Source organism: Hippocampus bargibanti, linkage group LG03 (genome assembly GCF_051943395.1).
Source record: "Hippocampus bargibanti isolate YZ-2025 linkage group LG03, ASM5194339v1, whole genome shotgun sequence".
Lineage (NCBI taxonomy): Eukaryota > Metazoa > Chordata > Actinopteri > Syngnathiformes > Syngnathidae > Hippocampus > Hippocampus bargibanti.
Window position 1 is genome coordinate 18,583,122 of NC_142736.1, and position 13,646 is coordinate 18,596,767.

Genomic DNA, 13,646 nt, shown 5'->3' on the forward strand with positions numbered 1-13,646 from the left:
GGATTGGAATGGTTTTTTTTTTTTAATCAACTTGAATTGTTGACGAACAAGGTAAAAAGTCAGTGTATGGCTGAGGGGGGCATTTCTTTTTCACATATCGTTTTCTTAAGTTCATATCGGTTAGGTCACACTGACAGTTTTAAAAAAACATCACCAACATTTTATTTTTAAAATTGAAAAATCCCCTTTTAGAGGCGAGGCTGAGATTCACAATATCAATGGCATTTACAATAACTAACATTGTGTATAACCTCACACTTACAGGTTGTACCAAAACTTGAATCAATGTGGGTAAATGTGCGACAAACTTGATCACTGTTTGATTTTTTTTATTATGGTATTGCTGCTTTACCACTATGCATGTTCATTTCATCCCTTCATATTGAGGCGCATTTACAGTATACTGTATATGTCGGTACATGTGTGCCCCTGCGAGCAGAGTGATGCCCCCGCTGATTCTGCTCGTCAAGTTCTTTGTCCAGCAACACTCAGTGTGTCTGCCTCCTCTGGAGACTGGCAGCTTTTTGTAGTGTGGCTCCACAAAGACTCAGCCTCTTTTGAGGTGTTAAAAACTCCCATTATGCATCTCCCCGGACAAAAAAAAGCCCATTTTAGTCCAGTAGCAACACAGGCAGACATTGTGGCCACGCTTCTCCAGCATTCATTTCACAGATTCTAAAACCAGTATGTGGTGAACAGGATTTGAGGGGCTAAAGTGCCCCGCGAGGGCCAGGCGATAAGAGGGCAGAAACACCGGCACACAGTAAACTAGAAGATGGACTCAGGAAAATAAACACATTACCTGGGTTTGAGGGAGAGATGTGTATACTCTCCCCCCACCTGCCCCCTCCACACACACAGATAAAAGAGACAGAGGTAGAATAAAATAGCCGTATATAACTTGGAAATCAAGAGAGTCTTGTTGGTGTGCAAGAAGAAAAGCAATGCGCTATGTTGTCAGTCTATAAAAGCTCCGGAGCAAAAATATGTGGAATAACGATAGAGAACTACTTGGTTGCACGTTCAGAGCACAAGACACGTAAATATTTTTCTCATCTTTTTGACTTATTGAAGAAATAAAAGTATATATAATAAAAGCTTTGACCAGTAAATGTGTTCTATCCTCATCAAGTTCTCTGTGGATTTTCTTGCCCTTTCTTGCCTCCTTTTGCACTTTGGCCAGAAATGCAAATCTCAATTGTCTCCTCGTCAAAGATAGTTTCACCCAAGTGTCACACGGATAGACATTCCCGACACATTGGTGCAAGCCGTTTTTGTGAGTGTCTTGTCTGTGGTGGCTCAGTGTTAGGATGAGTTCATTCACTGAGACAAAGATGAAAAGGCGATAAAGGAGAGGTTAGTAAGACAAAGCAGTCACAGTTAATGCTGTGTCCCGAAGAATAAAGCAGCTGTTTGCATGAGACTGATTCCCTTGCCCCCTCTACACTGAATAACTCTAACAAAAATGGGGACGGACTTGCAGAAATAATGATAAAAATAGACAGAATTGTCCCTAGGTGTGTGTGTGTGAGTATGGATGGTTTCTTGACTCTGTGTGCCCTGCGATTGGCTGGCAAACAATTCAGGGTGTCCCCCGCCTCGTGCCCAAAAACGGCTGGGATAGGCTCCAGCACCCCCTGCCACACTAATGAGGATAAAGCCGTCTGGAAAAAGGATGGATGGATAGACAGACGTGGATATTTTATAAATATGTATTAATCATCATTTTTAACATACCCTCTCACTTCCTGTTTGGCTGTTTATGGCTACTGATGTATGTGGAGAGCAGCAAATGAATTGCCAAGATTGTTGCAGTTGTTCAGACACAAGATGGAGTACGAGATTGGGAAGAATCACATACAAAAGTTGAGTTAGTCAGCTAAGCATACAATAACTATCAACACTGATAGAACTCGTCACATTTCCAATCCATTTAATGGTGAAAGATTATTTACCGTACAGGCTTGGCGGTACTGTGGTGATTTTATTTCTTTTAAACTCACACCGTTTGTTGAATAACACACTGGGAAATCAAATGCACCCCACACCAAACACACAAAGCCCTACAAGAGGCTTCAGTTCAAAAAGCAATCCCAGGAGACGAAGCGTTTGCTTGATGTCTACTTTAAAGATACATGAACGTCTTCAACATGGGAGGTGCCAGTACAAATGAATGGCCTTTGCCTATGTTTTCGAAACTCATTCAAGATATCCATCCATTATCTAAAGCACTTATCAAGGGCGTCTCTGAAGAGCTGGGTGAGAGGCGATGTGCACTCGAGAAAAACCCGAGCCAGCTTGAATGCATGAAAGTAAAGTTGACATTCATTCACCCATTTTTGATAGTTCTTGTCCTCCTTACACCTGCCGGTGAGCGAAAAACTTTGTCCCGGCTGATTTTGATTCAGAGGCTTAGTACACCCTGGACCGATCGTAGGTAACACAACCTCGATTATAGCTATGGATAAATTATTGCCTTTACCTCAGTAATATGGATTATTTTGAATTGCACCAGGAAGATGATATGGCTGCAGAAATGTATAAGTTCACATCTTAAAAGTTCCACAGGATATATAAATATTGAGCTTATTTGCAGGAAGAGCAATGCTGGAATTTAGACTCAGTTTGTATACATGTTGGGGTCATTTTGGGTTGGGTAATTTGGTGTGTGTGTGTGTGTGTGTGTGTGTGTGTGTGTGTGTGTGTGTGTGTGTGTGTGTGTGTGTGTGTGTGTTTGTATGATAAAGATCTGAACCAACACTTGATAAAAGTTTGTCAACAATGCCTCAGGTAACTGTGAGTCCCTTGTCCCCACTTTAATGTCACAGCCACAAGCCTGTTGGAAATGTTAGTGTAGAGATCATTAGTGTAACAGCATAATTCCCTGTCATCATTTCCCATTCTGGAAATAAAAAGATTCCAGATGCATCATTTCTTCCTTTGGTTCATAACATTGTTAGAGGTACCAAACCTAACCAGTCCATATGCACATTCACCGATATCTTCCATCTATCCATTTTCCAGACCGCTTTATCCTCATTAGGGTCGCGGGGGTGCTGGAGCCTATCTCAGCTGTCTTCGGGCACGAGGCAGGGGACACCCTGAATTGGTTGCCAGCCAATCGCAGGGCACAATGAGTCAAACAACAGAACAGTCACTCTCACACTCACACTTAGAGACAATTTGGAGAGTTCGATCAGCCTGCCATGCATGTTTTTGGAATGTGGGAGGAAACAGGAAGACACGGAGAAAACCCACGTGGACCGGGGGAGAACATCATAACTCCACATCGGGAGTTGTGTTAAGTTCATACTGTCTACTTGTTATCTAATTTAAACAGATTCTTTTCTTACAGACAGTGGCTTTTTTAGGTGTTCAATTACCGTACATGTTTCGGCGTATACTTCCGCCTTCGTCACGGATGTTGTTGTGACCAACAACAACATGTGGTCCATCTTCGAGTTTACTGTGATGGCCAAGCGGGTGAGTCCTCACTTAGTGACATATCTGTCTCATACCCCTGCGACGGATTCACCGAACCCCCAAGGTTCGATCTAACCCTGATTAAGAACCACCGATCATAACAGACAAATGACAATTACTCCTGTTTATATACAATTGCAGGCACATGGCTATTTTGGTATTGATTTTACGACCATGAGAGGTCTTCAATTGAATGTGAAGTCCAGTTTCCCCAACCTTTTCCAAGGTGAAGCGAATGTTTTGCATTTGGTGTTTAAAAAAAGTCATTGCACACCAATAAACAAAAATGTCATTAAAAAGTGACACAGTTTAATTGCCATCTGGTGAATAAGCATTTCATTGTTCTGCCTAGCACTACACATTTGTGGCATAGATAGATGAACAAAAATACATTAGTGAATTGCCCAATTAGCCTAAGTGAAATTGGAACATTTCCCATTCAGGGGGCAAAAATGGGAAGGCTTTGTTGGTGCCCGAAGCATGTTCGGCCCCCTGTGCACCCTCCGGTGACACATCATTTATGAAAGTAAAACTGTTTAAATTGCTAAAATATGGTTGAGTCTGTTCCTGGCTGGTAGATTACATAGTGTAATGCACAGTAGTTTTGTGTTTCTTTCTGTCATCGGGAAAACATCTGTCAAGCCCCCCCCCCCGGCCCCCACCCGCAGGGAACGTCGGGGCCGCCTTTCAAGACAACTAATTATGTGGGCCTAGATTTTGTTGCTACACCTCTGCCGACATGTTTGGGACGCTGTGATATTCTTTTTCACATAACAAGCGAAACTTAATCTGTTTAGCCGCTGTTGGTTTATGTAGAATATGCCACCACGTGGAACCTCCAACTAATGGAAAAATAATGATGTATTATTTTATTACGAACAGTGTTTTGACAATTGGTTTGGAAACTAATAATTTGGTCTTCACTGCAATTGTTTTTAACAAGTCCCCGGTCCTCTAATTAGGAGTGCTTTAATGTTTCCTGCCTGTGGGTCTAATTCACAGCAGGGAAAGTGCGGCTGCCTGCTGCTACAATAGGCCAGTTGACACAGACTCTTATTAGTCTGCAGGGAGTGTGGCATTTCATTTTAATAGAATTCGGTCGGGCTCATTATTTGTAATTATAAATTCATTTATTGTTATCCCTTGGTCAAATAATTGACATAATAAGTGATGACTAAGGAGCACACTTAGCCATCTATTATTTCCTTTATTGTTTTCCATTAACGTCAGACGGAGATTTCGAGGGTCGGTAATTTCTGTGTAATTATGAACACTAACGTTTACTGAGGCAATACAGGAATTAGGCCTTCAGTCAGAAGTCTGACAAGAACTTGCAATCCATGTTGTGTGTGTGCGTGTGCACTTTCTCAAGCCAGAATGAATAGCTGGAACACAAGTTAATTGTGTGTGAGGGCAGAGGTGGGTGGTTGCGGCTCCAGCACAGTTCCAAACCCTGAAGTTGTCTGCGTTTGAAAGGCCAATGTGCTATTCACGCAACTGCTTCCTATTGAGCCAGTGAGCCAGGGTCACTTATGGCTCCCCTCTCCTCCATTGTCACCTTGAGGCTCAAGGCTACCACATTCAGATCTGTCTGTAACTCTTTGCCTTTATCTTTTTGCTTGTGTTTATCCTCCAGCTGCTCACACACACACACACACACACACACACACACACACACACACACACACACACACACACACACACACACACACACACACACACGCACGCGCACACGCACACACTGATAGCAATGAGCTGGTCACATTTATCAGGTCCTCTCGTGGATAACGTACGGACTGGACGTGGTGCAAATTAGTGGCAGATCAGTTAAGCGTGACCTTAAAAAAACCCGGGCTTTGCTTAATTGGCAGCACTGATGCAGCCTAATTGCATAAATCCGCTGGCAATGATGTGGTGGTTTATTGTGGAATAACAAGATAACGTGAGAAAATTTACAGGAAATGGTTGTGGATTTTTTTCTGGTTAGATGGTTGATTCATTCTCTTTGCCCTTTGTTGTGAAGAGAGATGCAGGGCCGCAGGCTGTATGGGTGTTCTAAAAAAGTTCCAAGACTGGTTGTCACAAAAGATATATTTCAATCCCAAACTACAAACAATGAGTTTTTTGTTTCAAGAGGGGAGTTGTGGCTGCTTTCGCCATGACGACACGTTTGCTCACAATGCGTTGAGCATCTGACAGTTCCTGGCTGAGAAGAATTAGGTGCTGGAGCAACTTCACTACTCAACCGATCTGGTTTAGCGTGATTCCTTGCGTGTAATCACGGTGATCCATTTTATAGACACGTTTCTGGAGCTGCATGCCAGGAGTGAATGACGTGTGGGGGAGCCGACCAGCATTGTTAGACATGTTGGTCTTGTCTCATTTCACCTCCATAAAAAATTCAACAGTTAAATATGTCCAATACTGTAGTTGTAATCAGGGGGGAAGGAGCATCTGTAGACATGTAAATGTAAATGGTACAATGGAGCTCAGATGAAAATGAAAAATACTGTTTGATGTCTACTATTCATCTATATATATAATTATTTATTTTTGTTGTCATTTAAAAAAAATATATGTACGTTGAAAGCGAGTCATATTTACGTCTCATGTTTGCACATATCGATATCAATAAGACTCGTAATAGTAGATGTCTTAATTCAGCGCAGTTTACATGTTTTAAGGTAAGAAGTAAAAAATGTATCTCATCCTGTGTCTCTATAAATTATTGCACATGTCCATGCACTAGTTGATCATTTATATCCAGTGAGGTATCCCAAAATAAAAACAAAACAAAACAAAACGTTTTTAAACAATTTTTGGTATGCGTGACTTATAGACCCTTTTCGAAAACACACACCTATGAAAAACAAAGAAGAAAATACAAACAGCACACACACACAGCTAATAATTCTCACCTTACAATTTGGTTTCATAATTGTTGACCTTTAGCAACTCTCTTCAGTACACAACTAAATCGAACGTGGGCCCTAAAACGATTGTTAGGAAATTCAAAGTCGCTTTTACCAAGAGAACAACGAGCACGCTATTACAAAGTGACCTTCAAGCCAACAGTCACCATGGCCCTGATTCTCTTTCACTTGTTCTTTCTCTGTTTGTTCTGATGTCGGCAAACACTGTTATCAAAGGGCCATGTTGGTTCAAAACCATGCACCATGTTCCTGTTGCATTCTTCAATCGCATACTTTTCAATCCCACTTGTTAAATGTAACATTGCGTGTCTTTTCTCTTACCTTTTCTGATGAGATTTGATATTACATTTAATTAAGCCATCTATATTTTTGTCTCTTTTCTTTGTTCTTTCATTACAGGTCATTTACATGAATTCAAAATCAACGTGCCAGTGAGTCGCTGGAAACTGGGGAGCGAGTCTTTTAGTTTTTGTAAGTATCAATTTCCTCCTTGGAGCTGTTTCTGGTCTTGACGCATGCCTCATCGTCTCCTGCTGTTTGTCACCCACACTGAACACCTGCAGCAAATGAGCTGGACTATTGAATCGACACAATGCACGCACAATTACACACTTTTATACTTTGTCAAAGCAAACTATACTTGACATCTTTTGGAATGTTTATTTACAATGCAACAAATAATTCCCCTCAAAAAATTTAATATGTAAATCCATGGCGGAATCGTCCTACTAACAAAATCCTCATTTTTCAGGACACACAGAAACAGCATGTTTGCTCAAGCATTCATGTTTTATCGTCAGGGAGAACAAACCATTGTCAAACTTTTTGATGGATAAATAATGTGTATATATGTGACGGGTGTCACAACAGTGACTGTCTTCATCTCCACGATGCTGCCGTCTTAATGAAGGCGAGACGCATGGATGTGTCTTTTTATTTCTTTTATTTCTTTTATTTCTGCAACACAGTATGGCAGAAGGGATGGGTGAAGTCGAATGGGTTTCGTCTTGTGATTAGCCTGAATCTCCTCGAGATTGTTCTCAAATGCAAAACATTGTAGATAACAAAACAGAATTAACAACGTGTGATCGTATAGTGGTTATTTACAGAAAAAGAGAACACAACACAAGTTCACTGTTATTTACAAGATGTCCCTGAACGCATCATGGGCGGAGACTCGGCAGAACACGCGGTGCACAGTTCACCCCGCCACGGACATTCACGGGCAAATGAAACACGACACAAGAAACTAAATATTGTTCAATAAAAACGAAATGAAACAATTATTACCTGCAACACAGTATGGCAGAAGGGATGGGTGAAGTCGCATGGGTTTCGTCTTGTGATTAACTGCGCAATAGAAAAGCACATGTGCTCCAAAGTTCCACTCGACAAAACGTGAAGTAAATAATGACACAAAAAGTAATCTGGACTCGAAATGAATAAGGGAACTAATTAGATAACACTAGACAGTATAAAAGGGGAAACAAAATAAGATATTGTCATGAAAATGCGCGTTAATCGAGACCAACAGAAAATTGCGACTCACCCTGAATCTCCTCGAGATTGTTCTGGAAACTATGGGCGGGACATGGTGCCACACTGTGCGCCGTTGCGTCACTTCCTTCATAATTTAATAATCTAAGTGCACAACTCCGTTGCATATAATAATAATAATAATAATAATAATAATAATAATAATAATAATAATAATAATAATAATAATAATAATAATAATAATAATAATAATAATAATAATACACTCAACACGCAACAATCAGAATCGGAATCAGAATCAGAATCATCTTTATTGCCAAGTATGTAGAACACACAAGGAATTTGTTTCCGGTAGAACACGCTGCACTAGTATCATCATCAAAAAATTGCTAAGTGGCACTATACAATTCCATTTGGGCTACTGTTCAAAGAGTTAATGGCTTGGGGGAAGAAGCAACAAAGCTGAGGATGTGCACCTCGGATTGCACGGATTGCACAAAATTTAGCATCAGGCACGGAGAGGTATTTTGTTACAAATAAAATTACAGCACTGTAAACCGAATGGTCATTTATTTCTTGTTTAACACCTCAAATTGGCTGATGGGATTTGTGGGCAAAATCTCAACACGACCACTTGGCAAATACGACTTTCCAATTTTTTTTAACTTTGACAACCTGGATAGCCGTAAATGACACAAGTAGACTAATTGCTGGACCCATCGTTCTAAGAATCAGCATGCGAAAGCCACACTTGTGTTGAATAAATCATCCTCAACGCGCCTCTGATAAATAGACCTCTGTTTTGCATGATGCACGGTATTATGATGAAGTCATTAAAGTAAAATATGCTCTCAGCGGATTAGATGGGGTGTTGTCTGGCTTCTTTTCGCGGTGGTGATTAAACATGGAGGATATTGAGTCGCGGCAAAAGGATCTAACCTCCAGGTTTATTGTTATTATTTAAATGAATGATAAACATGATTTATTTGATGAATAAAAATCCAATATAGATTTGGCTGCTGTCCTGTATCTCAAGGTGTGATCCCTCCGGGTGTTGGACAGAGTTCACTTAGGAGCACTATGCGGTGAAAAACAGGAGCAAAGAACACCCCATTAATCTTTTTGCTACCCCAGCTGCGGAAAGTAATGCATAACTAAAAGTCCGTTTAAATGAATTAATGACTTCAACCATGAACTTTTCTCCCAAAACGTCATGAATCCTCTCTGATCACCTCACTGATAATGCGTCGCGACCCTGAAGTGTGAAGTCCCTGCTGCCTTTAGAGTAGCCACTTAATTGATTTGCAAATTATTTAAAGTTTGTGGTGCCCTGGGGAGTACTCCTCTCTAATGTCGGCCCATCCGGAGAACCGTTACAAAATCGTGGCAATAACACAACCAATATGAGAATGGTGGATAAACAGGCGATTCAATTGTCTCTCTGCAAAATTAATTCCCAAGATTTGCTTGTTAAATAAATTATAGCCTCTGAAAAAGTGCAAAAACTGAGAACTGTGTAATTTTTCAGTTGTGGAGATATTGCATCAATTGTTTTTATTGCCGTTATTTCATTTTCAAGATTTTTTGTGAGGTGGGGCTTGGCAAAAACTGGGTTCAAAAGAGACCCTCCCCGACCTCCTGTACACAAATTTGAGCAACTTGGTTTACATGAGCAGTTATCAGGCATAACTGTGATGTGATGCACTGTTAACTGGCAAGCGACACCTTCAACCACCCCCCCAAAACAAAAAAAATAAAATAAACATGTTTCTTTCGGATAGGCTGCTTGTGTGTCTGCTTTATGCATGTTACAAGAGGAAAAGTGAGGTATAACAAACAGTACAACGTGACAGTCTGTGTCTAGACAAGGTTTTCAAATTGGTGTGGAGCCTTCGGAGCACAGGTGTCAAAGTCAAGGCCCGGGGGCCAAATATGGCCCGCAACATCATTTTATTCGGCCCGCGAAAGCAAATCCTACTTCATACAAATCATACAAATTTCATGACGCTTGATAAACTCTGGACCAAAATGTCGAATTGTCCCACGTAAGCCACAATAACAGCCATTGTTTTTAACTTTAAATTTGAAAACTAGTTATTCATTAATTTGTTGTGCGCACTAGATGTAATTAATATGTGGAGGGGATGAAACATTCTAATGGCTTCCCCAAATTCATAACTGCACTCGAGAGCAAACTGGAACTACAATATGGCCCGCGGCAAAAATTGACTTTGGCACCCCTGCTACAGCGAGCGCCTCATCGTAGGGGGATATATCCCAGCCACAGGAGTTTATATATATATACACATAACAGAGAAGGGATATTGTCGCATTCCCAATTCCCATCTGTCATCCGTCAATATATACCACTGGTATATATTGACGGATGGCAGATGGGCTTTTCACAATTTCTGTCCTTTTAGGGGACAGCTTTTGAGATTGGAGAGAAAACATTGAGGTGCTATCCCATACATCTTTACGGTGGTATTGCGAATTGCATACCGGCATCGTCACAAGTTTGGATTGACTAATTAGGTCATTGTCGAACAGATGAGATAAGAAGAAAAGAAAACCTTTATTAGTCTCACAACATAGAAATTCCTAATTCAGAGCAGCAAAGTTATGAAAGGTTAATGCAATGGCTTCGATGGGTTTCATTGAAAATGCCGCTGAGCAAAAATATGCGCTAATATCAGTATGCCTCTAAACTGGAGCCATTAGCAAATGCTGTCATTCAGACACACGGTGTCGTCCTGATTTAAATAAAATGAAATGAAGATAGTTGTTTCCGGTCTCTGGGCTTCACTCATCGCCGTAAACATATGCTCTGTGCCTCGCTTCTTTCCATCTTATTTATGACTTTAATTTGTTGTGTGGGCCACGCAAGAAATCAAATTTAATCCAATCCTCCTCGGGACCCTGTCATATAATAACATGGTAATTTCTGTGTATCCTTTTGAAAAATGAGGAAATTAATTCCTCCTGACATGTTCTAATTATTCCAGTGTGAATGGCGAATGGGATTCCCCCCTTTCCCTCCCCCTTCCTCGCTGCCTTCCTCCCTCCCTCCCTCCCCCAAATCCTCCTAAGTGTCAGTTGCTGACGGGTGGCGAGGTGCTAATGCTGACCAGCAGCGCGTTTAATTTGAAACATGGGCAGACACCTTTCAACACACCTTGCTAATGTTGGAGTGGCTCACACAAATTAATTCAGTACTCATCTGGCAGCGCTGACTGAGGTGTGTGTGTGTGTGTGTGTGTGTGTGTGTGTGTGTGTGTGTGTGTGTGTGTGTGTGTGTGTGTGTGTGTGTGTGTGTGTGTGTGTGTGTGTGTGTGTGTGTGTGCGTGTGTGTGTGCGTGTGTGTGTGTGTGTGTGTGTGTGTCTATATCCAGAATGTGTGTGTGTGTGTGTGTGTTTGTGTGCGTTTGTGTGTGCACGTGATTGCCTGTAAGCAAAGTCATTTGAAGTCGAGTGACACAGAACTAGGTGTGCATACGTTTGTTTTTTGTATGTATATGCGGATCCCATACTTGTGAGTATGTGCTTGACCAAGTATCACTTGACTCGTGATTTTGTGGTGAAGACTGTGTTTGGACACCTTCTTCCAAACTCACAGTGCTTTTTCACATATGTCGCCACGCCATTGAGAGGACCAAGAGCCTTTATTTAATCAAACTATCATCACGCAGTCATTTCCTTTCAATGTAGGCACAGAGTGGCAGAAATCCTGTCAAATAATAAGAAATCAATGACTTTTGCACACAAAACATTCATGCACCCAATTATAAAAGGAATAATGGAACACAGGTGTACAGTAGACTTTATAATAAACAATATTACGTTTGATAGAATTAAAGTGGGATTTTGTTTCACTCTGATCGAAATGCATGATCAATTTTGGGCAATTTGAGGTTAAAGTATAAATGGCCTTGAAGAAGAAGGCGGGTGATTAGCATATCTGCCTCCCAGTTCAAAGGTTGGGGGTTAGAATCTGGGCTTCATTCTTCCTCTATCGGTACTTCGTCATCCTGCTAATATTCCAAATTGATGCTTCTAAGGTTAGCTGAATAGTTGCGTAGGCGCCAATATATATTTTTTTCTTCTTTATGAGCCCTGAATTCACCAAAGTCAGGTGGGTTCGACTGCAATTTATACTTGAAACCAAGACAGATAATTGTAAAGAAAATGGATGCATCGACGAAGTAGTCTGGAGTACTGTATACATTTACGCCTAAGAATGAAAATACATGTTTCCACTCCATGGTATATTATCTAAGCATCTGAGACAGGAAGAGAAAAAAAACTTAGTGAGCATTTGAAGTCGCCTTGAAACCACAAAGATGTAATGTGCCTGCTTGTGTTTGTGTGTGAGGGTGTGTGTGTGTGTGTCTGTGCGTGTGTGTTGTCTCTGGTCCTCAGAACAGAGGACTCATGGTCATGGCGTCATGGTTGAGGAGAAGAGAAGCTTTGGGAGCAGTGGGTGGGTCCCCCATTAGTCAGAGACGGGAGAGGCGTCAACATGGCCGCCATGGCGCAGTGGGACTTCAGTCCCCCGCCTCAGCCCCACACTCCACTTACACCCTGTAGGGTTAATCACTGTCGCTTTGGAGCCACGCAGAGGGAGCAAACGGTGTCTCCATCCGTGTGGAAGGACCGTGACGCAGGGCAGCAGTTAGAGAGCGCCTCCTGTCACCGTGAGTCGTTTTCTCTATGCGCCTATAAAGAGAAGTCCTAGCCGCCTAGTTTGGAGAACTTTTACGAGACTTTTTCTCCTCGGCATCCTTCAGTCTGGATGGCAATATCTCGGTGAAGAGCGACACGCAGCAGGATCTACGCAGTTCATTTCTACAGCTCATCATGCATTGAGCACGACGTGAGCCTGTTAATGACCGAAGACTGCGAGCGCCTCCTCTAATGCCAAGACCCACATGGCTGCTGGTGATGCATTAAATCAGCAGCCAATTTGACTGGAAGTTTGAAATCTGGCCTAGGTTGAGGGAATGTGCTGAGGCCGTGTTAATAGCGAGCTTGTTGTCCATATGCTACTGCTTTAATAGAGCACATTTGTTGCAGATGGTGGGCGACGTGGAGAGGCAGAGGGAGCTTTTGGCATGGGCTCATTCTTCGAAAGGCTGCCGGGTTGCTCCAACCCATGCAGGCCAACTTAGTGATGATGATCTTCCCTGTCCTTGAATTGTGGTTGTGCCATAATTTAAAGCCATTCTTTTCTTTCTCTGTCTCTCCTGAAGAGGAGCTCGTTGGAACTCGCTCCCATTTTCCTGAATTTGGTCGTTTAACTTCCAAACCGCACCTTTGCTTCCATACGCTAACTTCAGTTGTTCCTACCGCAACGTCGCTGCAGACAGCCGGCGCAGCTGAGGAAACACAGGCAGCGTGAGTTAGAGTGAAAGAACAAGGGGGAATGGAATGAAACCCAATATATAGATTGGACCCCAGCATGGCTAATCCACTTCGTTTTGTTGAAGGATTGAGGCCACACACATTCGTTGTTCTCCGAGAACGTGGTTTAAAATATCATTTTTAGCATACAGTTTGTATTTGATTCACATTGGATGGGGTCATTGTTTTTGTTGACGGTGGAAGCTTTTGCTTTTTGCACTCGGAGAAGTGAGGAGACACGCTCGATCTGTTCTGCACTGTTTGACGGGTGTTTTCTCACGTTGTCACTGGCTTGGTGTGGTGATGGTATTATGTGCACTGGGCCCAGCTGAG

General features: G+C 41.9%; 1 protein-coding gene across 3 annotated transcripts in view; it reads left to right on the top strand.

Annotated features, from left to right (window-relative positions):
• Window positions 1-13,646, top strand: part of sox6 (SRY-box transcription factor 6) — a 162,337-nt gene that overhangs the window by 19,121 nt on the left and 129,570 nt on the right. For all 3 annotated transcript variants that reach the window (XM_088992398.1, XM_088992397.1, XM_088992399.1), the window contains exon 2: window positions 6,816-6,887. The gene's annotated coding sequence lies outside the window, so the exon portion shown is untranslated. The remainder of the gene's footprint in view (window positions 1-6,815; window positions 6,888-13,646) is intronic.